Source organism: Zosterops lateralis, assembly GCF_965231275.1.
Source record: "Zosterops lateralis genome assembly, contig: HAP1_HAP1_SCAFFOLD_393, whole genome shotgun sequence".
Lineage (NCBI taxonomy): Eukaryota > Metazoa > Chordata > Aves > Passeriformes > Zosteropidae > Zosterops > Zosterops lateralis.
The window spans coordinates 1-22,751 of record NW_028154307.1 but is presented as its reverse complement, the minus strand read 5'-3'; the positions used below and the strand labels follow the sequence as shown (position 1 = coordinate 22,751).

The 22,751-nt window shown below is 52.0% G+C and overlaps 1 long non-coding RNA gene across 1 annotated transcript; it reads right to left on the bottom strand.

The window, feature by feature from the left end:
* Window positions 1–10,466: 10,466 nt before the first annotated feature.
* LOC310923826 lies at window positions 10,467–11,670 on the bottom strand. Its single transcript, XR_014592699.1, has 3 exons — window positions 11,411–11,670; window positions 11,213–11,313; window positions 10,467–11,102 (listed from the first exon to the last, which is right to left on the bottom strand). It is a non-coding gene; the product is annotated as an uncharacterized lncRNA (long non-coding RNA).
* Between the last annotated feature and the right edge of the window lie 11,081 nt (window positions 11,671–22,751).

Genomic DNA, 22,751 nt, shown 5'->3' with positions numbered 1-22,751 from the left:
CCTGCACAATTCCCACCTTTTCTTCTCCATCTGCATCCTTTGAACATTTTGTTCTTCAACTCTGCTTCTCCTTCCCTTCCCCTCCTGCCCCAGGCCCAGCACCCACTGCCGGCTCCCTCTTCCCCCCCAAACCCACAGCATCCCACCGGAGGGGCACGGATGGAGCTGGGGCAGCTCGGGCTGGGGCAGCGCTGGGCTCTCGGCCGCTCCCGCCCGCACTCGCTCCCCACTGCAGCCGCTCCCGCCACGACAGCGCAGGGGGACTGAAGAGAGAAACAACAAGGATGACACCTGTTATATGTGTGTATTATAAAATTGGCTTTTCGCAAGATGTATGCTATATGATTAATAACATAGTAAAGATATAAAGGTATAAGTTTATTTCTGCTATTGGTAAGACTAGATATAAAGGGAGTAGTTGATGTAGCAGCTGCTTAAACTGTCTGTTTGGTTGGGATAACATCCAGTGAACATGTAAAGAAGACTCTGCTACTGATAACACCAACTATCAGCATCTATCACCCACAGCAAGCACAGACCAAGGCCCAAGCTGGACGCGATAAAAAGGACACAGCCACGAAACACGCATGCTCTAAAAAGGCGGACCCAAGGAGGGGCCATGCAAAACAGTTCCTGGAATATGGAAACTAGTTTATGGAATTTTATGAATATTCATATATCGATATAACGAAAAGGGTATTTAACGAGTATCCCTGAGAAGGCAAGGTGTGGACTTGGCTGAATGCCAAGTCACCCGGCCGGCCGTTTTTGGTTTTTTCTTATCTCCTAATTGTCTTAATTATTTTATTAAACATATTCCTTAAAATTTACTAAAAAGTGAACCTCGTTTTTCACACACCTCACCACCTGAGCCTGGGGCTGGACAACTGGGCTCCAATATGCAAATGGACCAAAACAGCAAAGTTTAGGACCTCGTGACCAGTCGTCCATGAGGAGACCATTTCAAGTCCACCTTGAGTGTAGCCCTGGTCAGGCTCCTGCCCTGCCCAAGGTCTGCCCTAAAGAGCTTTCAATAAATATCTGCTTTATTCTCTAGCTCTGTCCAGTCTCTGTTTCAGGCCAGCCTTCCCAAGGCATCATTCTCCCAGAGGTAATTAAGGACATGGACACCCAGAGGGGCAAGAAGGGAAGTCCAGAAGGGATTTAGACAGCAGGGGATGGATGGTGTTGGTGTGCTGGGAAGGGTGAGGGGGAAGGGGAGGCTGCAGGATTACAGTTAAGGCAAGAGGCAGCAGGAGGAATCTCTGTGGTGAGAAATAGGATGATGGAAAAGAGCAGGAAGAGAAAAATACTGAGGACTGGGACATTTTCAAGCAGGGTGTAATGCTGAAACTCTGGGAGCTGATGCAGATGGTTTGTAGGCCCGGTTGGCAGGAGAGGCAAACAAGGAGGTCAGGATCCCAGGGGGTTTCTCTGTGCTGGGGAGCGGCAGGAGCGGGCGCAGAGGGGCGGCACCGGGAGCACGGGCTGGGGGCCTGTGGGGAGCTGCGGGGCCGGGCCGGGGCTGTGGGGCAGCCGGGGCTCAGCGCCGGGCGCTGCCTGAGCCCACCACCCCCCGGGCAGGGCCGGCACTGGCCCCCGGCCCCCAGGAGGCTGCGGGACGCCCCGGCCGCTGCCCGGCCCCGTGGAGCTGCCGGCCCTGCCCGCCGGGGGAGCCGCCTTTGGACACTGCGGCACCACAGGCACCGGCTCTGGGATACGGGCTCTGCAGGGCACGGCCAGCACAAGCACCAGCGCCAAGGAAGGAAGGAAGGAAGGAAGGAAGAGCTGGGAAATGGGCATTATCCCTGCAAGGATCCAGATCATCTTTGAAGGATCTTGTTTGGGCCCTGCAGAAAGGAATGATTGTGCAGAAAGCTCAGCAGCTGTCAGAGGATGAGCACCCACAGGCACTCAGGGGGGTTGCACGAGGGGCACAAGAAGCCCCTGCAGCACTTGGGCACAAAGGCACAGCAGGTGAAGGCAAGAAGGGAGCAGGAAAAGGCCAAGCTGAAGGCAAAGGCCATGGCAGAGTTTCCACAGCCCCTGAGGGATGAAGCCCAGGGCCCAAGGGGGCCCCAGCACCGAGGGGACGGGCTCGGCCACAAGCACCTGGCACAGGCATTGCCCTCCTCGGCAGGGGAGAGCCCACCCAAACAGCCCCTGCCAAGGAAGCAGGGATCCATCTGCAGCCCACAGGGACACTGCAAGCACACACAGCAGCACCCTCAGCAGGAGCAAGTCCAGCCCTGCACGGACATGGATTCCTAGGGCTGCCAGAGCTCCCATTACACCAGGGACCCACCACACTGGAGCCCTTGACAACATTCAGCCTGGGGCTGCATCCACACGAGGCCTTTCCTCATACACACAGGGGCCTCTCCACCCACTCTCAATCTTAGACCTAAGGGGGGAAAAGGCCAAAAATGTCTTTGATTATCCAGGGGACAAGTGGGAAAGATGAGGGGCGGTGTTTTATTCAACCACTATTAGCAGATGCCGGGGATGGGTTTGAAATGCAGGAAGTTTTATTTGCTCCTCATTGTCATTGTAATTTACTGGGAAGGCCTTTGATGGCTAAATTGGGAATGCAAATTAATATTGTAAAAGGTGATACAGAGGCCAGTTCTCTTGTACCTCTGTGTCAAAAGTCTGGCAAGGCCTGTGCTGAAGTGAACCCACAAGTGTGGGCAGCCCCAGGGAAAGGGGAAAATTAGATTCCCAGCCTCTCCAAATCACTCTGAAGTAACCAGCACTGTTGGGAAAGATGGGACAGGAAGGACTTATGGATATGATTGTCTGGCAAGAAATACTGCAGATGAAAAACCTGTGAGTGCAATAGAAATGAAAGCCAGCTTTGACATGTAGGCATGGGAGGCAGGAAAACGGGGATTAGCTGGAGATGGGTTGAAGGGCAGAAACAAAAGGACTCAGGAATGCAGCCTTTCCACTCTGCAAGGGATCAGGGAAAAAGCAGATAAGAAAAGTAGTCTTTAGAGTTTAGAATATAAAATGACATGGTAATATAGTAGTTCTCATAGGCTGCATGCAAAGTTTGTAGGTTTTGGATCTTGCACCGGTTGGTCACTGTGAATTAGAATATTCAACACAAAAAGAGAGAGAATGGATTGTAACAAGGTGCCCTCTCTCTTGCTCTTGCTCTCTTGCTCTTTCCCCCCACGCTCTTGCCCCCTCTCTCTTATCCCTGCTGTCTTATCCCTTCCCCCACTCTTACCTCACTTCTACCCCTGAGCTCTCTTCTACCCTCTCTCTCCCCTCTCTCTCTCGGGGCTTCCCTCCAGCCCAGGCTGGTGGCTGAAGGCAAAGCCCTCTTTACCCACCACCCTTGTAATAAAGCCACGTGTTTCTAGAATATCTCAGCTCTGCAGAGTTCCTTGTCCCTGCCGTCCACGGATGTCACTACACAGCACAAGTGGTGTCTAAAAGCAAAACCCTATTGCAAGGGAGGGAAGGAAGGGCTTTGTAATCTCAGGAGTAATGTTACCCAGGACTAAAAAGCAGCTGTGATAATTCTGAGGATTAATAGGTGTTATATATATTTTATATAAAGTTGGCTTTTAGCAAGATGTGTGCTATATAGTAAATAATGTTGTGGTAAGGATATAGAATATACATATAGAATATAAGTTTTTAATTCTGCTTTTAGAAAATTAGGTATAGTGGTAATAACTGATGTAATGTGCTTAAACTGTCTGTTTGGTTGGGATAACATCCAGTGAACATGTAAAGAGGACCCTGCTATTGATACACCAACTATCAGCATCTCCCACCTGCAGAAAGCACGGACCAAGGCCCAAGCTGGACGCGATAAAAAGGACACAGCCACGAAACACGCATGCTCTAAAAAGGCGGACCCAAGGAGGGGCCATGCAAAACAGTTCCTGGAATATGGAAACTAGTTTATGGAATTTTATGAATATTCATATATCGATATAACGGGAAGGGTATTTAACGAGTGTCTCTGAGAAAGCAAAGTGTGGACTTGGCTGAATGCCGAGTCACCCGGCTGGCCGTAATTGGCTTTTTTTTATCTCCTAATTGTCTTAATTATTTTATTAAACATAGTTTTTTAAATTTACCAAAAAGTGAACCTCGTTTTTCACAATTGGGAATTGCAGGACCTGGATTGAGGATTCTCTGCTCCAGCTAAAACACTGGATGACTTTTTAACCCCACACAGCCTCAGTGTTATGGTTTGGACATGGGAAAGGGAACAAAACTTGAGAAATGAAAAAAAACCCCAAAATGATTGATGCTCAAGCCATGGCTCCTCCAGACTCAGAAAAGGAACTGGAATTGTATGTGAGTGTTAAACAGGGCCAGGCCAAAGGAATTCTTGTGCTAAAATGTTTAACCCAGTGGCCAGAGTGGCCCCACTGTCTGCAGAATTGTGCAGCCACAGCTTGAATGGGACCTGAGGCCTGAAAACTGACAGCACAAGGATCTCCTGTTGTCCAAGTCTGGCATCAAGTTCCGGCTTTGAGAACCAAAAGAGCAGGGCTGGGTTATTCCAGCAGGAAACTTGTTCAGTGGCACAGGAGGATTTAGAAGTGAGGACAGGGGAAGGGTTTAACCCAGCCTCCTGTTGGAACAGCCTGCACAGGGGCTGGGGAGAAACCCATGACTGCACTGAGGTGACAGAGCTCCAGAGCCAGGCTGGGAGAGATTGATGAGACATTCCCTGGCCTCAGGGAGAAAAGGTGTTTCTGGATGGGGCTCCAAGGGCAGCAGAAGGGAAAAGAGTTACAAGACACGCTGTTATTCAGGAAAGGGAATTAGACAAAGCACAGGTTACCCCCCACATGGTCAGCTCAACCGGCAGAGCTGTGTGTGCCTGTGAGAGCCTGGGACTGAAATGCCCTGAGCAGGAAGGCTGAAATATCTCCTGCTGACACCATGTCACCCAACAGGGTGGCCAAAAGCAATTCTGACTTCTGCAGTAATCACTGGATCACTTAGAAAGGTATTTCTGAAACAAATAATTCCAAGAGAAAGGATTGTGGAAGCAATAAACTACAATAGGGGAACTCATTTTACAGGAAAGATCCTTCAGGGGGTTCTGGCAGCTTTAGGAACACAATGGGACCTCCACAACCCCTGGCACCCCCAGAGCTCAGGTCAGGTAGAAAGAATGAATGGGGAAATAAAGAAACACCTTTGGAAGCTGCTGACAGAAACCAAGAGGCCACAGGTGGGGCTTTTGCCATTGGCTCTGGCAAGAATAAGAGCCAGATCCAGGGCAGATATTCAATTATCTCCCTTGGAATTGATCTTTGGAATTCCTTCCCCTGGCAATTCTCCACCTAGTGCAGGCTGGAGATAAGGGATGTGTATTTAAAGCAGCCTGTGGCCAGAATCCTGTCTCCTGTGAAATCTCTCCCACTGGAAGCTGGGCTGGCACAGACCCTGCCTTGGGACTTTGCTGTTCACACCATCCAAGCAGGACATGGGGCCCTGCCTGAGGAGTGGGAAGAAGCACCACTGGGGGCCAAGTGGCCCATCCCAAGTGTCCCTGAGCACAGAAACAGCCCCAGCACAGCTCAGCACGGGGGGACCCCTCACCCTGGGCTCAAGGGCTCGGAAGGCCCAAAGGAGATTTGGACTTCCCGGCTGCAGGAGGAGGATGGGAGGCCACGACTGACCCGCCCTGAAGGCACCGGAGCAGCAGCCAGGGCTCCACAGCGGGGGAAGCCCCTGTGCCTGCCCACAGATCCTCTGCTGGAATAGTCTGCCTGGGCACCTCCTGGGCCATCTCCAGACACTGGGGGCCCAGCCTTGCTGCCACTGCTTCAGCTTCAGGGCTTTCTGTGCCTGCACTCGCCACAGGGGCTGGGGAACACAACGGGACAATTCCACTCTGGCTCTCAGTCACACTCACACACGGGGCTGGATGGGATCACATTGCTCCAAAATATACCAAGTTCAAATTTAAAAAAAATCTTATTTCTCTAGTCAGGCTTGGTCTGCCTTTGCCCTGGGAAAGGAATTTTAAATATTATCTTTTAAAGGATGTTACAGCACTCAAGAGAGATGAGTTTAACATCTCAGCAGACTGGGAATAGCCCAAAAGACACCCACAAAGACAACGACCATCAACAAAACATCAACGACCATCAGCAAACAGCAACCAACATCTGCCCCAGACACTGCCCTGGAATAGCTGGAGACACCTGGTCTGGAAAAGGCTGATGAGGAAATCCAGGAGTGAGGACCTAATTAACATCAGAGGCAAAGAAATCCGGCTCCAACAGGAAACCAAATACTCAGAGCTCAGCGACTTGGAAGCAATGAACATCAAACCAATGGATTTCTATGGGTTCAGACTGTAGAAAGTTTAGGAAAAATCCAGTAAAACTCACATGTCATGGAATGATTTCCTCTGCACACCCTGGCTACGAGTGGATGAAATGATTTCTGTTGCACATCCTGGCCAAAATCAAGTAATGCCTTGACTCTCGAACACTAAAAACATTGTTGGAGAAATTCTGTTTTTCTCACAGTTTCTGTGACAAGATTACACCACCAGAATAATTTCTCATAATAATCCTGCTTTTAAATTGTCAGTTACGTTTGGACCAGGGGTGAGAATCAATTCCTACTCCTAAGGGGAAAAGTAAATAAAACTTGATTCCTTTGAAATGTTTTTGTCTATGTTTGTGTGAGGCTCTTAGTGATGGCAAAATTTCGGTTTGGGTTTTTTTATGTTCATCTTTAGGCTGCATTTTGCAAAACTAGAAGAGCTTTAAAGGTGACCTTTTAAGGCACAAACAGTTAAAAGAATTAAGCAGTTAAATTAACAGTTAAAACAAAAGCAGATTGTGGGGGGGCACATGTGAGTCATTCAGTGGCTGCTCTGGAAGAGAAGCTCCATTCCAGGCAGCCAGGAGAGGAGCTTTAGAAATGCAAATTAACACTGCTGGGGAAAAGTGGGGACAGTGCCCCAGGCTCTTCTTGCCTGCGGGAGGAATTGGGCTGATTCCCTCTGCCCCTCAGCCCAAGCTCTGCCTGCTTGCACAGATGGAATTGGCACAGCCAAAGGCAGAGCCCACAGGGAGGAGATCTGACTCTGCAACACAAATTGCTTCAGCTGCAAAGGGAAACAGCCAGTGGAGAATGGTGTGAAAACTTCACTACAACAAGTGGGGGGAATCATCCCTCTCCCCACTCCAACATGTGCTGGCACTGTCTGTGTCACACAGGGAGCATCAGACCACTGGGCTGTTTGTGCTACCACAGGCTCAGAGAAATCACTTGGGAATCCAAGTCTGGCATGATTTAATTAGAGAAAAGAGATCAATTGATGCAGCCCTGGCTGGAGGGAGCCCCCAAAAATGGGGAAAAGATGAACGGCCACCACAACAAATCCTACAACACCCTGCACCAGCCCCTGGGAACCCAAACCAATTCACATCAGGAGCCAGAGAACACATTGATCATTCCAATGGCACAATTAGATTACAAGATGTCCACGAAATAATAACCAACCAGACAGATCCAGCTCCTCAGTCTGGCCCACCAACCCACCCAAACCAAGAACACAACATTTCACCACGGGCTGGGATCAGATTATCTGTGAGCAGAAGGAGGAGGACAGCGTGGAAAATTAAATGACTCAAGATGCTGTTGGCAAAGAGATGACAACAGAAAAGCGGGGAAACAGAAAACAAAGGAAATAAGAAAGCAGCTCATGTTCCGGTCCAAACGTGGAAAGGATGGGAATGGGACACGGTTTGGTGGCTCCCTGGCACACCAGGGGTTAAAGGAATGCTCTTTCTCCTCTGTTGTGCTACAGCAACTCTCATCTTTGGGCCCTGCACCACACCTTGCTGAGGGCAGCTCATTCACAGCTGAGCAAGGGGATGCAGGTGGCAGCCAGGCCTCCTGAGCCACACACGGCTACAAAAGGACAGGAACTGTTAAAAATGACCCGATAATATTGGCTTTGACATTTGTGCATTAGTCTTTATATGTGGTTATTGATTTCAAGTACAGTGGAATTTATAATCCCTTTTAGCTGCCTGTTAATAAAACTTATTTTTCATTTTAGTATGCACAGTAAAGCCCATGGAAATAGTAGTGTGATGAGTGTTATGTTGATGTATTCACCTTACAGCTTATAGAAATAATTATGTGATGAATGTATTGTACCACAGGCCTTAGCAAAATATAAAATGTTAAAATACTTCTTGTAACCGAGAGAACTGTGTAAAGCAATTAGGTTGTTTCCCACATCTGCTGACTGACCTCTCCAAGTGATAAGGGTGACACCAACCAGAGCACGGGAGAAGAATTAGAGAAGAATTTGTTACCTGTTCAGTATCTGGGAAGTGTGAAACAACAGGATGAAGCCACAAGAAGAAATAAAATATATTGACCTGATCCACAGGATGTTATTTAGATAAGCCAGAACAGAAACCCAAAATAAAGAAAAGTTTCTATAACAATGAAAGCTACCGAGAATATTTGAATAATGCATGAAACTCATGAACATGTATGTGCCTTAGTAAAGTAACAGTACAGAGATAACACTGTCTTAATGCACCCACGGGTCCCTTGGCTGATCGCCAGGAACACCCAGCGCTGGACATGGAACTGGTTTTTCCCTTATTGAACTTTTGAAAAGTATTCTAAGACTGAATATTCGTTTTTCTCAGAATTGAGGTCACTGACAATAAACCCAAAACCAGAGAGGACCCAGCAAGAAAAAACAGAGTCAACGAGTGAATCTGCTTGGAGACAGGGCCGGGGACTGGGAGATAAGGGAGGAACGGGAGAATCCATCAGTTTCAGAAAATGTTCCTCATTGACACGGACTGTGCTCAGCCAAGGCCCTGCGAAATTCCTGAACACGGAGAAGAACAAAGACTGAGCAGAGCCGGGAATATCGGATGTTCTACAAAAGGGGGGCGCATATTAACGAGGACATGCAGGAGGCGGATCGGGAAGTCGGAACTTTCCAAGGACCTTCGCCACGGGGCAAAGGGACAGGGAGATGCAGAAGGGAAAACCAGGAGAAAAAGGAGGCCGCGTCCTACAACAATTGGAGAGACTCCCCGGCAAAGGCCGCACGGCCTCTCCCTTTGTTCAGGAATAAAGTCACTTTTACAGGACTCCTCGGGCTCCTGTGGGGACACAAACCTCTGGCCACCTCTGGGAATTTTCCCGCACAGCCCCCCCCGGGGACAGGGCGGCCACCTCCGTCCTCCCCACAGGAACCGGGACGAGCCGGCGCTGCTCCGGCAGCGGCTCCTGCCGAGGCAGCGGCGGGAAGGAGAGCGCGGGCAGCCGCTCCCGCAGCGCCCTCAGGCCACGGGCAACACGGCGCCGACACGGCACAAGGAACCCGCCGGAGCCCCCTGCCGCCCCCTCCGCCCGCAGCCAGCCCCGAGCCCCGGCAGAACCGAGCGCGGCTCCCACCTGCGCTGGCGCCGCCTCCGAGCTCCGCCAGTGCCGCCTCACCGGGCTCCGGCCGCTGCCGCCGCTCCCGGGCCCGCACACGCGCTCCCACAATGGCGCCTCTGCCCAGCCACGGGCGCCCGGGGGGCGGCCCCGGCAACGGGCTTGGCCCCGCTCCGCCCAATCAGCGCGCGCCCACAACCGGCACTGACGGCACAATCAGCCAATGGCGGCGAGCGAGGCCCGGGCTGTGCACACGGCCCACACCCGCCCCGCGCTCTCAGGCCCCGCCCCCGGGCTGTGGGAGGGGAAAGCCGCAGATGAGGAACCGCCCTGGGACGGGCCCGGGCCCGAGTCGGGATTGAGCTGGAAACACAAACAAAGTTCTCCGCACCTCCCGGCCCGCCTTTCCCAGCCCTGCGTGTTCGCTGCCACCGCCTCCGAGGAAAGCCCTCAGTTCTCCCGGCCCTACTCAGGAGCATCAGCGCATGGCTTTGATTTCGCCAAAAAAAAAAGGGAAAAGCCCCAAGGCCCTTGGGCTGAGTGGAGGAGGGGGGAGATTTCTGGCAGAAAACTCCAGAAATCTTTATTCCCGAGGCGGGGAAGAACAAAGCCAAGCCCAGTGAGGCGGGTCGCTCCCAGCAGCGCCTCTCTGCCGTCCCAGCTGAAGCCCTCGCTGGCTGCTCCGGGCTGGACGGGCGCACCGGGAGCGCTGGGAAGGGGCCCCGGCTCGGGGCGCGGCCCCCGGGGCAGCCCCGCGGCAGCTCCAAGGCTCCGCCAGCCGGGATGGAACGTGGCAGGGGGAGCGGGGAAGGGACGGGGCTGCCGGCGCCGAGGGAACACCAGGGACACCGGGGGCGCTTCACGAGCATTTAATGAGAAACCCCAAAATTATAAACAATACAAAAACAGCAACAGTGGCACCTTAAAAACGGATGAGGGTCAGGAAGAGACATCCCACAGAAGGGATGGAATGGAATTCCACTGAATTGGAATGGACCCACAAGGATTGAGTCACACCCTTAAGGTATTGGTGCCTGTGGGGTCAAATCACACATTGGCATTATTGGCACCTTGCCCCAGCCACAGTCACATTCACATGTTTGTACCTGTTTGTACATTGCACTTGTTTGTTGCCTGTATTCACAGTGTTATACCAATATAGATATGAAATATCTGTGTATAAATAGTGTTAGAAGAAGGTATATGAAACCTGTTTCCACTGTGTTATATCTACATATATCTACAGGCTTAGTGTATAAATGTGTAGTGCAAGAGAAACAGGATGAGTCCTGGAGTGGCTCCAGGAGAAAGAAACCCCCAGCCCCAGCCCAGGCAGCCACACCTCAGCTTCCACATCACCTCCTCTTCCTGCACGTTCATCTCCTGGAGACCAGGCACTGAGGTGACCCTGAGACAAAATACTGAGATGTTCATGAGATCAGGCACTGAGGTGACCCTGAGGGTCAGTGCAAGGCAGACACTGTGCCTGAGGAAGGACATCCCAGGGTCTGGGAAAGGGCAAAGCTGTGACTGCCCAGCACAGAGAAGGTGCTTTGTCCATCCCCTGTCACAGCCGAGTTTGGGCTCTGCTGCACAGATAGGGCATCAGGTATGAGCAGGGCACACTCCTGAGTTTATTCTCAGCCAGGAAAACACACTCTGCATCGCCCAGGACAGGAACCCTGCAAGGAGGAGCAGAGACAATGCTGGCAACACAGGGGACACATTGTGCTCCCATGCCCCCATTCCCTGCCCACATCCCCCAGGCCCTGCTCGGCTCCCTGGGACTCACGAGGAGTTGAAGCTGCTGCCGTCCTCCCACTGAAGCTGCTGCCCCCGTCTGCGCAGCCCCAGCCAGAGATTGACCTTCCGGCTGGGGCGGGACAGGAACTCCTGGGAAGTGAAGAGACCAGCAGTCAGATCTGCACCCCCAGCCCAGGAGCCCCCCAGGCCCCCCTCGGACACCCCACACCCCCAGCCCCTCACTCACCATTTCCTCATCCCTGAGCACGGCCAGGGAGGCCCCGAGCTCAGAGCACCGAGCCTGACCCTGATCCCAGGTGTGCTGATCCTTCGAGAGGAAGTAGCAGATCCTGCGGTACCCGACCCAGTCATCAGGACAGGCCAGCGGAGTGCCAGGAAAAGCTGCAATGTTTGTTTGTCTTCCCCCTGCAGAGGGAAGAGGAGAAGGTCCAGGATTCCCCTCCACAGGCAATAGGGACCCTGCTGTGCCCCGAGGGGCTGGGCTGAGGCAGCTGCTCCTCCCTTACCTGACAGCACAGCCAAGGCCGGCACCAAAGCCAGGACCAGCATCACGAGCAGAGTCAGGACCAGGCTGACCTTGGGATGGGATCTGAACCTCTCACCTGCAGCAGTAAAGAGTCCATGGCTGTGAGGACGGGGCTGTCCTGAGCACGCCCAGCCCTCACATCCCCCCACCCAACACCCGGGGGACACAGGAGGGATCCCCCATTCTGTGTGCCCCTCACTCAGCTGGCAGCAAGAGAAACAAGGGACAGGGGCACAGCCAGGGCCAGGGCACAGCCGGGGCCAGAAGAACTGCCCAGCGCCGGGGGCAGCCGGGGGTGTCGGTCCCGGCCCCTGCGGGGGCCCAGCAGAGCAGGAGGGCTCTTCCAGAGCCCTGGAAACAGCCACAGCCCTGCCAGCCCTGTGCACCTGTGGGGTGACACTGTCCCCTCCCTACAGGCCACGGCGCTGGCCCTGCACTCACACAGAAATCCTCCACGAATTCTTTCCTGTCCTTTCCTGGTTGCCGATCCACCTTGGACGTCCAGGATTTCATTCACTGTCCTGGCACTGCAGCGGGGTCCTTCCTCCGCATCTTCACTCTCTGCACACTCACCAGTGGCCCCTTCCTGCTTAGGACAAGTGGCTTCTTGTGCCCGAGGCAAGTGTGTAACCCTGGCTGCTGAAACAGGCTGCGGACCTGGGGGCTGAATCACAGCCTTTTGAACGGAGCAGGATTCCCTCTCTTCCAGATCACAGCTGGGCTCTCTTTGCTTGGAATAAAGAACACGGGTTTCCTGAGACATGAACGCGGCTGAAAAAGACGTTCAGAGCTCCGACCCAGGAACAGTTTTACAACGACGGCGATGGAAGATTTAATGGCCCGTGCCAGAGACCGCGGCTGGTTCCGGCCCTGCGGTTCTCCAGGCTCAGGAAGGCGGTGCCAGCTCCGTCCTGCCCTGTCCCTGCTGCCCGGGGACGCTGCGGCAGCACCTGCGGACACAAGCGCAGCCTCCGGGAGCTCCGAGCCCGGCGGGGCGCCCGCAGCCCCGGCCCCCTCCGGCTCTGCAGCTGCTGCAGACGAGCTCCGGGCCGGGACAGGCGGTGACAGCGCCTGGGACCTGCCGAGTGCCGGCCCGGGGCGGCTGCGGATCGGGCTCGGCCTCCGAGGGGAAGAACCGGCAGCCCCGAGGAGGCGCAGGACCGTCCCCTGCAGCCCCTGTCCGGGCGGGCTGGAGCCCAGGGACACTGAGCGCTGCCACCGCCCTTTGTGTCCCTGTTGGGAACAGGAGAGGCGGGGCCTGGCAGGAAAAGCCGAACTTCGGCGGCTTCACCCGGCGCTGTGCCCGGAGGGCCATCCCAGCCCAGTTTCACATCCGACTTTTCAAATTAGGGAAACAATGGAATAATCACAGGACGGGATCGCGGCAGTTCCGTGCCGCGCGCCAAGCCCGCCCCTCTCCCCCATTGGCCGACGTCTCCCGTCGCGTCTCCTTCTCGCGCGCTGATTGGTCAGAGCTGGGCTGAGGGACGATCCCGGCCCGCCCACTCCGCCATGCTCGGATCGGCCCCCGGAGCGCGGAGCGACTCTGGAAACCGGGACCGGCCCCGGGAGCGGCGGCAGCGGCCGGAGCCCGGTGAGGCGGCACTGGCGGAGCTCGGAGGCGGCCCCAGCGCAGGTGGGAGCCGCGCTCGGTTCTGCCGGGGCTCGGGGCTGGCTGCGGGCAAAGGGGGCGGCAGGGGGCTCCGGCGGGTTCCTTGTGCCGTGTCGGCGCCGTGTTGCCCGTGGCCTGAGGGCGCTGCGGGAGCGGCTGCCCGCGCTCTCCTTCCCGCCGCTGCCTCGGCAGGAGCCGCTGCCGGAGCAGCGCCGGCTCGTCCCGGTTCCTGTGGGGAGGTCGGAGGTGGCCGCCCTGTCCCCGGGGGGGGCTGTGCGGGAAAATTCCCAGAGGTGGCCAGAGGTTTGTGTCCCCACAGGAGCCCGAGGAGTCCTGTAAAAGTGACTTTATTCCTGAACAAAGGGAGAGGCCGTGCGGCCTTTGCCGGGGAGTCTCTCCAATTGTTGTAGGACGCGGCCTCCTTTTTCTCCTGATTTTCCCTTCTGCATCTCCCTGTCCCTTTGCCCCGTGGCGAAGGTCCTTGGAAAGTTCAGACTTCCCGATCCGCCTCCTGCATGTCCTCGTTAATATGCGCCCCCCTTTTGTAGAACATCCGATATTCACGGCTCTGCTCAGTCTTTGTTCTTCTCCGTGTTCAGGAATTTCGCAGGGCCTTGGCTGAGCACAGTCCGTGTCAATGAGGGACATTTTCTGAAACTGATGGATTCTCCCGTTGCTCCCTTATCTCCCAGTCCCCGGCCCTGTCTCCAAGCAGATTCACTCGTTGACTCTGTTTTTTCTTGCTGGGTCCTCTTTGGTTTTGGGATTATTGTCAGTGACCTCAATTCTGAGAAATGAGTTTCATGCATTATTCAAATATTCTTGGTAGCTTTCATTGTTATAGAAACTTTGCTTTTTTTTTTGTTTTCTGTTCTGGCTTATCTAAATAACATCCTGTGGATCAGGTCAATATATTTTATTTCTTCTTGTGGCTTCATCCTGTTGTTTCACACTTCCCAGATACTGAACAGGTAACAAATTCTTCTCTAATTCTTCTCCCGTGCTCTGGTTGGTGTCACCCTTATCACTTGGAGAGGTCAGTCAGCAGATGTGGGAAACAACCTAATTGCTTTACACAGTTCTCTCGGTTACAAGAAGGATTTTAACATTTTATATTTTGCTAAGGCCTGTGGTACAATACATTCATCACATAATTATTTCTATAAGCTGTAAGGTGAATACATCAACATAACACTCATCACACTACTATTTCCATGGGCTTTACTGTGCATACTAAAATGAGAAATAAGTTTTATTAGCAAGCAGCTAAAAGGGATTATAAATTCCACTGCACTTGAAATCAATAACCACATACAAAGACTAATGCACAAATGTGAAAGCCAATATTATCGGGTCATTTTTAACAGTTCCTGTCCTTTTGTAGCCGTGTGTGGCTCAGGAGGCCTGGCTGCCACCTGCATCCCCTTGCTCAGCTGTGAATGAGCTGCCCTCAGCAAGGTGTGGTGCAGGGCCCAAAGATGAGAGTTGCTGTAGCACAACAGAGGAGAAAGAGCATTCGTTTAACCCCTGCTGTGCCAGGGAACCACCAAACCGTGTCCCATTCCCATCCTTTCCACGTTTGGACCGGAACATGAGCTGCTTTCTTATTTCCTTTGTTTCCTGTTTCACCACTTTTCTGTTGTCATCTCTTTGCCAACAGCACCTTGAGTCATTTAATTTTCCACCCTGTCCTCCTCCTTCTGCTCACAGATAATCTGATCCCAGCCCGTGGTGAAATGCTGTGTTCTTGGTTTGAGTGGATTGGTGGGCCAGCCTGAGGAGCTGGATCTGTCTGGTTGGTTATTATTTCGTGGACATCTTGTAATCTAATTGTGCCATTGGAATGATCAATGTGTTCTCTGGCTCCTGATGTGAATTGGTTTGGGTTCCCAGGGGCTGGTGCAGGGTGTTGTAGGATTTGTTGTGGTGGCCGTTCATCTTTTCCCCATTTTTGGGGGCTCCCTCCAGCCAGGGCTGCATCAATTGATCTCTTTTCTCTAATTAAATCATCCCAGACTTGGATTCCCAAGTGATTTCTCTGAGCCTGTGGTAGCACAAACAGCCCAGTGGTCTGATGCTCCCTGTGTGACACAGACAGTGCCAGCACATGTTGGAGTGGGGAGAGGGATGATTCCCCCCACTTGTTGTAGTGAAGTTTTCACACCATTCTCCACTGGCTGTTTCCCTTTGCAGCTGAAGCAATTTGTGTTGCAGAGTCAGATCTCCTCCCTGTGGGCTCTGCCTTTGGCTGTGCCAATTCCATCTGTGCAAGCAGGCAGAGCTTGGGCTGAGGGGCAGAGGGAATCAGCCCAATTCCTCCCGCAGGCAAGAAGAGCCTGGGGCACTGTCCCCACTTTTCCCCAGCAGTGTTAATTTGCATTTCTAAAGCTCCTCTCCTGGCTGCCTGGAATGGAGTTTCTCTTCCAGAGCAGCCACTGAATGACTCACATGTGGCCCCCCCACAATCTGCTTTGTTTTGTTTTGTTTTCTTTTAACTGATATGGAGAATGTTTATGAATATAAAAATACAGAATTTTCCAATTATCATTTGGTAGTTTTGTGGAAGTAGTGAAGCAGCTTGTACTGAGAAGATTAGCTATTAAAGTTGCTTGTTAGGTAGTTAAAGGTAGAAGTCTTACAGGTAAGATGTATAATACTGAAACTCACAAGTAGGTATTTGTCAAAAATCGATAAAGCAGAGTTTGTGGCTTGAATCCAGCAAAATCTAGCTCCTAATCTTTGGCAAGAGCAAAGTGACCTGACAAACAGCCAAACCTCCACTGCACCTGCCCAGAAGCAAAGATCAGCCTGAGGAAGACTCAGCGTTCCTCCCAAGGCCCCAGCTCACAACCACCAGGACGGGTGGGCTCTAATTAGAGCACGAATGAGAGAAGGCAGGGAATGGGCAGGTGAGGTGTGGATTTGTGGGATCAACGTGTATTTAAACCTGGAGTTGTCTTGAGCAGGTGCACAGGGTTTGCAGGAGATATCCCCTGGTTTGGAGGATGTATTGCCCTGTCAGGTAATGCTAATTCCCAGGACAGTTTGTCCTGGCCAAAATCAGGAGCCTGGTTCTTGCTGGTTTCTTTATCAACTTGTTCTGTTTTATTGGGTCTTCACAATACCTAAGTCCCTCTTTACTGAGTTTTAATAATATAAATCTTATCTCCATGGCTTTAACCTAGAAACTAAATTCCTGTGTATTTTGTTAATTGGTCCTTCCTTACAAGTTACACTCCTGTGTGTTCTGGCACAAGTTGTTTCTCTACTTGTACAAAACTGCTAAATAAGCTGTAACTATTTCTGTTCTCCCATTCACCTGTTGAAGCACATTTTATGTTGCCAAAATTCTGAATTTTCATGTGCATGTACATTTCTCATATCAGCAGCCTCCCATCCTCCTCCTGCAGCCGGGAAGTCCAAATCTCCTTTGGGCCTTCCGAGCCCTTGAGCCCAGGGTGAGGGGTCCCCCCGTGCTGAGCTGTGCTGGGGCTGTTTCTGTGCTCAGGGACACTTGGGATGGGCCACTTGGCCCCCAGTGGTGCTTCTTCCCACTCCTCAGGCAGGGCCCCATGTCCTGGTTGGATGGTGTGAACAGCAAAGGCCCAAGGCAGGGTCTGTGCCAGCCCAGCTTCCAGTGGGAGAGATTTCACAGGAGACAGGATTCTGGCCACAGGCTGCTTTAAATACACATCCCTTATCTCCAGCCTGCACTAGGTGGAGAATTGCCAGGGGAAGGAATTCCAAAGATCAATTCCAAGGGAGATAATTGAATATCTGCCCTGGATCTGGCTCTTATTCTTGCCAGAGCCAATGGCAAAAGCCCCACCTGTGGCCTCTTGGTTTCTGTCAGCAGCTTCCAAAGGTGTTTCTTTATTTCCCCATTCATTCTTTCTACCTGACCTGAGCTCTGGGGGTGCCAGGGGTTGTGGAGGTCCCATTGTGTTCCTAAAGCTGCCAGAACCCCCTGAAGGATCTTTCCTGTAAAATGAGTTCCCCTATTGTAGTTTATTGCTTCCACAATCCTTTCTCTTGGAATTATTTGTTTCAGAAATACCTTTCTAAGTGATCCAGTGATTACTGCAGAAGTCAGAATTGCTTTTGGCCACCCTGTTGGGTGACATGGTGTCAGCAGGAGATATTTCAGCCTTCCTGCTCAGGGCATTTCAGTCCCAGGCTCTCACAGGCACACACAGCTCTGCCGGTTGAGCTGACCATGTGGGGGGTAACCTGTGCTTTGTCTAATTCCCTTTCCTGAATAACAGCGTGTCTTGTAACTCTTTTCCCTTCTGCTGCCCTTGGAGCCCCATCCAGAAACACCTTTTCTCCCTGAGGCCAGGGAATGTCTCATCAATCTCTCCCAGCCTGGCTCTGGAGCTCTGTCACCTCAGTGCAGTCATGGGTTTCTCCCCAGCCCCTGTGCAGGCTGTTCCAACAGGAGGCTGGGTTAAACCCTTCCCCTGTCCTCACTTCTAAATCCTCCTGTGCCACTGAACAAGTTTCCTGCTGGAATAACCCAGCCCTGCTCTTTTGGTTCTCAAAGCCGGAACTTGATGCCAGACTTGGACAACAGGAGATCCTTGTGCTGTCAGTTTTCAGGCCTCAGGTCCCATTCAAGCTGTGGCTGCACAATTCTGCAGACAGTGGGGCCACTCTGGCCACTGGGGTAAACATTTTAGCACAAGAATTCCTTTGGCCTGGCCCTGTTTAACACTCACATACAATTCCAGTTCCTTTTCTGAGTCTGGAGGAGCCATGGCTTGAGCATCAATCATTTTGGGGTTTTTTTTCATTTCTCAAGTTTTGTTCCCTTTCCCATGTCCAAACCATAACACTGAGGCTGTGTGGGGTTAAAAAGTCATCCAGTGTTTTAGCTGGAGCAGAGAATCCTCAATCCAGGTCCTGCAATTCCCAATTGTGAAAAACGAGGTTCACTTTTTGGTAAATTTAAAAAACTATGTTTAATAAAATAATTAAGACAATTAGGAGATAAAAAAAAGCCAAGTACGGCCGGCCGGGTGACTCGGCATTCAGCCAAGTCCACACTTTGCTTTCTCAGAGACACTCGTTAAATACCCTTCCCGTTATATCGATATATGAATATTCATAAAATTCCATAAACTAGTTTCCATATTCCAGGAACTGTTTTGCATGGCCCCTCCTTGGGTCCGCCTTTTTAGAGCATGCGTGTTTCGTGGCTGTGTCCTTTTTATCGCGTCCAGCTTGGGCCTTGGTCCGTGCTTTCTGCAGGTGGGAGATGCTGATAGTTGGTGTATCAATAGCAGGGTCCTCTTTACATGTTCACTGGATGTTATCCCAACCAAACAGACAGTTTAAGCACATTACATCAGTTATTACCACTATACCTAATTTTCTAAAAGCAGAATTAAAAACTTATATTCTATATGTATATTCTATATCCTTACCACAACATTATTTACTATATAGCACACATCTTGCTAAAAGCCAACTTTATATAAAATATATATAACACCTATTAATCCTCAGAATTATCACAGCTGCTTTTTAGTCCTGGGTAACATTACTCCTGAGATTACAAAGCCCTTCCTTCCCTCCCTTGCAATAGGGTTTTGCTTTTAGACACCACTTGTGCTGTGTAGTGACATCCGTGGACGGCAGGGACAAGGAACTCTGCAGAGCTGAGATATTCTAGAAACACGTGGCTTTATTACAAGGGTGGTGGGTAAAGAGGGCTTTGCCTTCAGCCACCAGCCTGGGCTGGAGGGAAGCCCCGAGAGAGAGAGGGGAGAGAGAGGGTAGAAGAGAGCTCAGGGGTAGAAGTGAGGTAAGAGTGGGGGAAGGGATAAGACAGCAGGGATAAGAGAGAGGGGGCAAGAGCGTGGGGGGAAAGAGCAAGAGAGCAAGAGCAAGAGAGAGGGCACCTTGTTACAATCCATTCTCTCTCTTTTTGTGTTGAATATTCTAATTCACAGTGACCAACCGGTGCAAGATCCAAAACCTACAAACTTTGCATGCAGCCTATGAGAACTACTATATTACCATGTCATTTTATATTCTAAACTCTAAAGACTACTTTTCTTATCTGCTTTTTCCCTGATCCCTTGCAGAGTGGAAAGGCTGCATTCCTGAGTCCTTTTGTTTCTGCCCTTCAACCCATCTCCAGCTAATCCCCGTTTTCCTGCCTCCCATGCCTACATGTCAAAGCTGGCTTTCATTTCTATTGCACTCACAGGTTTTTCATCTGCAGTATTTCTTGCCAGACAATCATATCCATAAGTCCTTCCTGTCCCATCTTTCCCAACAGTGCTGGTTACTTCAGAGTGATTTGGAGAGGCTGGGAATCTAATTTTCCCCTTTCCCTGGGGCTGCCCACACTTGTGGGTTCACTTCAGCACAGGCCTTGCCAGACTTTTGACACAGAGGTACAAGAGAACTGGCCTCTGTATCACCTTTTACAATATTAATTTGCATTCCCAATTTAGCCATCAAATCCCTTCCCAATAAAATACAATCACATTTACGAGCAAATAAAACTTCCTGCATTTCAAACCCATCCCTGGCATCTGCTAATAGTGGTTGAATAAAACAGAGCCCCTCATCTTTCCCACTTGTCCCCTGGATAATCAAAGATATTTTTGGCCTTTTCCCCCCTTAGGTCTAAGATTGAGAGTGGGTGGAGAGGCCCCTGTGTGTATGAGGAAAGGCCTCGTGTGGATGCAGCCCCAGGCTGAATGTTGTCAAGGGCTCCAGTGTGGTGGGTCCCTGGTGTAATGGGAGCTGTGGCAGCCCTAGGAATCCATGTCCGTGCAGGGCTGGACTTGCTCCTGCTGAGGGTGCTGCTGTGTGTGCTTGCAGTGTCCCTGTGGGCTGCAGATGGATCCCTGCTTCCTTGGCAGGGGCTGTTTGGGTGGGCTCTCCCCTGCCGAGGAGGGCAATGCCTGTGCCAGGTGCTTGTGGCCGAGCCCGTCCCCTCGGTGCTGGGGCCCCCTTGGGCCCTGGGCTTCATCCCTCAGGGGCTGTGGAAACTCTGCCATGGCCTTTGCCTTCAGCTTGGCCTTTTCCTCCTCCCTTCTTGCCTTCACCTGCTGTGCCTTTGTGCCCAAGTGCTGCAGGGGCTTCTTGTGCCCCTCGTGCAGCCCCCCTGAGTGCCTGTGGGTGCTCATCCTCTGACAGCTGCTGAGCTTTCTGCACAATCATTCCTTTCTGCAGGGCCCAAACAAGATCCTTCAAAGATGATCTGGATCCTTGCAGGGATAATGCACATTTCCCAGCTCTTCCTTCCTTCCTTCCTTCCTTGGCGCTGGTGCTTGTGCTGGCCGTGCCCTGCAGAGCCCGTATCCCAGAGCCGGTGCCTGTGGTGCCGCAGTGTCCAAAGGCGGCTCCCCCGGCGGGCAGGGCCGGCAGCTCCACGGGGCCGGGCAGCGGCCGGGGCGTCCCGCAGCCTCCTGGGGGCCGGGGGCCAGTGCCGGCCCTGCCCGGGGGGTGGTGGGGTCAGGCAGCGCCCGGCGCTGAGCCCCGGCTGCCCCACAGCCCCGGCCCGGCCCCGCAGCTCCCCACAGGCCCCCAGCCCGTGCTCCCGGTGCCGCCCCTCTGCGCCCGCTCCTGCCGCTCCCCAGCACAGAGAAACCCCCTGGGATCCTGACCTCCTTGTTTGCCTCTCCTGCCAACCGGGCCTACAAACCATCTGCATCAGCTCCCAGAGTTTGAGCATTACACCCTGCTTGAAAATGTCCCAGTCCTCAGTATTTTTCTCTTCCTGTTTTTTTCCATCATCCTCTTTCTTCCCACAGAGATTCCTCCTGCTGCCTCTTGCCTTAACTGTAATCCTGCACCCTCCCCTTCCCCCTCACCCTTCCCAGCACACCAACACCATCCATCCCCTGCTGTCTAAATCCCTTCTGGACTTCCCTTCTTGCCCCTCTGGGTGTGCATGTCCTTAATTACCTCTTGGAGAATGATGCCTTGGGAAGGCTGGCCTGAAACAGAGACTGGACAGAGCTAGAGAATAAAGCAGATATTTATTGAAAGCTCTTTAGGGCAGACCTTGGGCAGGGCAGGAGCCTGACCAGGGCTACACTCAAGGTGGACTTCAAATGGTCTCCTCATGGACGACTGGTCACGAGGTCCTAAACTTTGATGTTTTGGTTCATTTGCATGTTGGAGCCCAGTTGTCCAGCCCCAGGCTCAGGTGGTGAGGTGTCATCCTTCTTGTTTCTCTTTTTAGTCCACCGTTGTTTATGCTTTGGGACTTTAAAGTTGTGCTTGTTGTCCATTGTCTTCACAGGAAAAGATTTTGTTTTGTCTCCCTACTCTGTGAAGAGAGCTTACTAGCAGTTAATATGAGGCTCGGTACTACACCCCTAGGCAGCACAGAATCGGAAAAACATGAAAGGTAAAGCTTTGTGCAAACTGCATCAACATTCTCCCAAGAGACCCTTCAGAAATATTTTGGGATCATCATCCCTTTTGGCAGGACCCCTTCCTGGCTTTCCCTTTTCCACCCTGCATGGGTGCCCTGCCACGTTTACTCCCTGAAGATCCCTGTGTCCTCACTGATGAGATTGTCAGTGCTCTCTCCCTGCTGACTCCTCACAGAGCCCTGTGATCTCTCACTGCTGATCTGTCTCCTGATCATACCCTCCTTAATATGCACCCCACTTCTATATAGGCAATGATATTCACAGCTCGGTTAGGTCTTTGTTCTTCTTCTCAAAGTTCATGAATTTAGCAGGACCTTGGCTGAGCAGCAGTCTGTGTGGTCAGTTAATAACATTTTGTGGAACTGATGGCTTCTTCTGTCCCTTCCTTTTGTCCAAGTGCCTGGCCCTATGTCCAAGCAGATTCTCAGCATCTGTTTGTAAAAACACATTCCTCTTCTTCCTTTCATGGGGGTCTCCTGTTTGCAGGACATTTTTATATTTTAGAAGAGTGTCCTGGATTTGTGAGATAAGAATGTATTCTATTTGCCATCTGTTGGAGGTGGGGGGCAGTTATCTTATCTCTTCCAAGAACAATGTCTCCCTCCGGGGAGATGTCTCCTGCTAATGGGCCATTAAGTGACTCACTGCATGACTGATAAGGTACATCATCCCATTGTGAGATGCTCCACCCAGAAGGAGGAACCAAGCATTCCTACCTGCATAAAATAAGCTTGGTCTAAGCCATCGGCCCAGTTTTTCTTCACTGGATTCCCAGAGGAGCAGCCATCTTCGCTGGATTCCCAGAGAAGCAGCTTCTTCCCTGCTGGATTCCCAGAGGAGGACCAGGCCCATCTACTCTATCACCAGACCTTCACAGAGAACTATACCCTTCTACAGGATCTCTGCTTCAGCAGCATTTCATCTGCCACTGCAGGAGGCACAGCCACCATCCAACTGGACTTTTACCAACACCCTGACTCCTCAGGGTGTCAGGTTTTCTGACTGTATCAGTAGTTTTGTTTGTACT